This window comes from Lolium rigidum, chromosome 7 (genome assembly GCF_022539505.1).
Source record: "Lolium rigidum isolate FL_2022 chromosome 7, APGP_CSIRO_Lrig_0.1, whole genome shotgun sequence".
NCBI classification, from domain to species: domain Eukaryota; kingdom Viridiplantae; phylum Streptophyta; class Magnoliopsida; order Poales; family Poaceae; genus Lolium; species Lolium rigidum.
Window position 1 is genome coordinate 320051450 of NC_061514.1, and position 4891 is coordinate 320056340.

General features: G+C 40.2%; 1 pseudogene; it reads right to left on the reverse strand.

Moving 5' to 3' along the window:
• Window positions 1-3454: 3454 nt before the first annotated feature.
• Window positions 3455-4052, reverse strand: LOC124669554 (annotated as a pseudogene).
• Between the last annotated feature and the right edge of the window lie 839 nt (window positions 4053-4891).

The following is a 4891-nucleotide window of genomic DNA, read 5'->3' on the forward strand; positions in this document are numbered from 1 at the left end:
AGGCTCGCTAAAATTGCACTCGGATCTCTAATGAAATAGCATGTTGTGAATCTAAAAATAATTTTTACAAAAAATCTTGAGCAATATATCATGTACCTGTAGTTCAAATTTGGTCGGCCTCCTGCCGATTCGGCAGGAATTTGTCTTTTTCATGAGGGGTGGACGGAAAGATTCCAGATACACCGGTTGAGAAATTTTCCATCTTAGTTGGTCTAGTATTTTTGAAAAATGTGTTGGTACCTATGTGAATCTTTAATTTGGTGGTTGCTTCACAAAACACCCCGTTTTCAGCACCTCAAAAATGGAAAATGGTTTTTTCGTGCGATGAAATGGAAAACTTCCTCCTGCAATATCGTAAGACATACCAATATGCATATGTGTGCACAATATGGGCACATTATCACAAACTATGCCGCGATTTTATCCATAACATTGGTCATTTGACCTAAATGTCATGAAACCTCGAACATGATAGCTCATTTTGTGAAGGATTTTTTGTGATGTTCTCAATTTACCAACTTTAATATTTTTCCTTGCAACTATGACACATAATATGACACCACGCGAAGGTTTCACATTGTTTGGATCGTTTTCGAATTTTTTATGCCCGTTTCAAACTATATTCAAAACGGCGGGCATGAAGATCCTTTGCCCGGAGCTGAGGCTCACCAAACTTGCACTCGGATCTCCGATGAAATGGCATGTTTTGAATCTAAAAATGATTTTTACAAAAAATGTTGAGCATTATATCATGTACCTGTAGTTCAAATCTGGTCGGCCTCCTACCGATACGGTAGAAATTTGTCTTTTTCATGAGGGGTGGACGGAAAGGTTCCAGATACACCGGTTAATAAATTGTCCATCTTATGTGGTCTACTATTTTTGAAAAATGTGTTGCTACCAATGTGAAACTTTAATTTGGTGGTTGCTTCACAAAACACCCCGTTTTCGACACCACAAAAATGGAAAATGGTTTTCCGTGCGATGAAATGGAAAACTTCCTCCTGCAACATCGTAAGACATCCCAAGATGCACATGTGTGCACAATATGAGCATATTATCACAAACTATGCTGCAATTCTATCCATAACATTGGTTGTTCTGTGTGAAAGCCATAAAACATCGGATATGATAGCTCATTTTTGAGAAGGTTCTTTGAGATATTTTAAATATTGAAAGTTTGATATTTTTCCAAGATAGACCTTATTTTTCTGAAAATTTTGATATATTATTTGTATTTTTCTGAATTATAATGATTTAGTTATGATTTTTTGAAGATTAATGTGGTAAAATGGAAAATAGCTATGCCGACGGCTTTGCCGTCGGCACAGAGGCTGAAAATATGTGCCGACGGCTTTGCCGTCGCGCACAGGCCTAACGCCGTTAGCTCGCCGTCAGGGCGGAGAGGGCTGTGCCGACGGCCAAAACTGTGCCGACGGTTGCCGTCGGCACAGACCTTCGTGTGCCGACGGTATACCTGTGCCGACGGCTGACCTGCTGGCCTGGCCGGATCGAGTCGTGTGCCGACGGTCCCGATATTTTGCCGTCGGCACAGGATCTGGCCGTCGGCACCTTGACTGGTTCCCGTAGTGAGCACATTCACGATTGACCCCACGACGTTAATATATTCCAATTTTGTTTCACGGCAAAGATAACTCACTAGATTTTGAAAAAAAAAACGAAAATGAGGAGCTCCCCGAGGGTTCCCATCCATCCTGAAAAAGATGCCACAACTTTGTCTAGATTACATGTCTGTACACACTAAAATATGTCTAGATATATGCAAATTTAGATAAAGTTGAGACAACCTTTTCAAAAGTACAAGTATTTACAAGCTACAACACGGCAAACGTGTTTTCACATGGAACATGCACAAAAAGAAACCTACTCCCTCCGTTCAAAAATAAGTGTCTCAAATTTTTCTAGATACATATATTCTACAACTAAAATGTGTCTAGATACACGAACTAACACATATATTTTAGAATGAAGGTAATATATATCATTATCATGTGCCGATATGCGCAACACTCTCCGCAAGGTTCAACTCTAGGCGTCTCACGCAATAGCGTGGCCAATGACCTAGAGTCAAAAAATGTCGACCCGGCATACCATAAAGTTAGGCACACGTCCATTGAAGATGTGTCTAGCTAGTTACTTCTCTCTTTCTAGGTGCAGCTATTCAGGGACAGTTGCATTGAGTATCTTCAACTGATATGGTTGGAGACCTAATAAGAGGATTAATTATGCATAAGTTTTTATTGTAGCTTTCGTGTGACTCTTTTTTTTTCTTTGCGGAGCATGCTTAACCATGTATTCGAATGATATTTTCTAACGATACAGAATATGTGTGTGTACATCCATCGGTGCAGAGTGGGGGTTTTCCACCTTTTTTGGAAGAAATCTCCCACCACCACGAGTAAACAGCTGTGTTGTCATGCGATTGGGAGAGGGCTCCCCGTACTAGAGGTTGACAGGGATCTATATTAGAATAATGGTACTCCCTCCATATATATATCGATTTATTAGTCTTATGCGTAGTTATAGGTTATCCATTTGACCAACTTAATATAAAATATATATATAACAAAAAGTATATCACTAGAAATTATAGATGTTCTACTTTCTATCGGTATAATTTTTGGTGTATATAGTTTGTGTAATATATGTTAAATTAGCGACCTAGGTACACGCGTAAGACTATTAAACCGATATGGAGAGAGTAGGGTGTATGGTCATTCATTAAACAAGTGGATGCCCGTTTCATATTTTGTACTTGCAAGGTAGAGCCGAAAAATTGGTCTATGGGGTCATGGGATCATCCCCTCATAGGAAGGATGCCTCTTTGTCAAAAAGCGAAAAAAGTGGAACAACATGGAGCACGAGCCATGCTAGGATTTTACCATAGTTAAAAACTAATTCCTATTTGATACTCTCCCCATTTCATAAATAAGATATCCTCATTTGCCATGTTTTTTCTTTGACAAAAAATATTTTAACTCTATAAAGATTATTGAAAATTAGCATCATTAAAAAGTGTTTTCTACTTCCTCTCCGTCTGAAAGTTGTCTTAGATTTATTAAAATTGATATGTATCTATACACTATATTTAGTACATAGATAAATTCAAATTTAGTTAAATCTTCGACAAGCGTGTAGGCGTTTCGTTAAGACTACATTGGGAAAATGGCAAGAAGTTTTCTGAAAGATTAAGTGTATGTTGTAGGTGTTATATATTGAAACAAAAGAAAATTCCATAAGGTTAAGTTAGACTCGGTGAACATTATCCTATGAAATTGCATATGCAAACTAGAAAATGATGACGTGGTTCACGTTCCTGCACACCATACAAAATTCATAAGAAAATTCTATGAAATGAAATCCTTGAAATTCTTATGAAATTGCTTTCAAACATAGAGATCTAAGATAAACTTTTGAGTATTCCCCGCCGATAAGATTCCTTTTATAGATAATTAATGGAGTTGCTTCATTCCCATATATATATGTAAACACGGTTACATCACACATTATTTGTACTATATATATAATATGACGTACGTACGTCTATCTATATGTACGTGGCTTGAAGCCATTTACGTATGGCTAGTGCCGGCGGTATCTGGCAGGGCGGCTGGGAATGATTAATTGGTCGATGAAGATGTCGAGCCAGATGACGGCACGTCGACGACCTTGAATTGGTCGCGGTTCTTGACGACGATGTCGTACATGTGGGTGGAGCGGAGCCTGGAGAAGTCGCGTGGGACGGAGATGAGGTCGATGCTGCCGCGCGCTTGTGGAGCTGCACGACGGCGAGGTCCTCGTAGTAGCGCTCCCACCCCAGCGAGCTCAGCCGTCGCTCCAGCATCTCCAGCGACCTTATCATCTCGTTCGCCGGCACGTACACCAGTGCCTTCTTGATCGTCCCCGCCTCATGATCCAGCTGCATCGTCCCGTTCTTGAACACCCACACCCCTCCTGCTGACATCTTAGTCTTACTACTGAATTTCTAGCTTTCCTTAGCTTAGTTAATTGCTCGATGGATATATCGAGCGATCTAGTTGGGACTGATGCTGGTTTCTGGGCTAGGTGGTGTGTGTTTATATAGGCGGATCAATGGAGGCAGGCGGGGCACGTCGTACATGCACTACTATTAGCAATGAGCTTCATCATCAAGGATTGAAAGTGATATATGGATCAATATACGCGACGAAAAAGGCATACAGATAAGGACGTGTTTGTGTTTCATTTATGTTGGTTTAATTCCTTTTAGGCATATTATTGTATGTACTTATGTCGACAGCAACGTGCATTTGGTCTTTTCTGCAGAGCCGGTGAATTATACGCTTTTACTAGATCAGCCTACTCTAGACAACTGCTCAGGGACACTACGTCAGCAACTCGAAAGGAGATGGCGAGAGTGGTTATTCTCCAACTTGTCTTAGATTCTGTGTCTACGTAGCCTTTTGTACTGTGATTTACTCAGAACCACAACTTTCAAGAGATGGCGCACAAAACCCACAAGAATTGTGCATTTCAACACATAACCTGAACCAGAGGTAAACAGTAAAAACCTGAATCTGGACGTGTTTTGAGTTTTTGAATTTTTATCAATAAATGCCAGACCTTGGATATTTATCCTGAAACTCTAGACTTGGTACTCGAGGAGTACCACCGTAAATGAATTCCTCCGATGTTGCTCCCCCCACTTTCCTAGGCCACCAGGATCATAGAGCAAACTACGATGCATCATATTCGCCCCTAACAAAACCACACTTCATACATCATTTGATAATCTCGAATCCAAATAAGAAAACGAGACCACTTTCTTTCGGGCACACCCAACTCGATAATCACAAATATCAGCGCCATGTGAATCACGGTCTTACCAAAT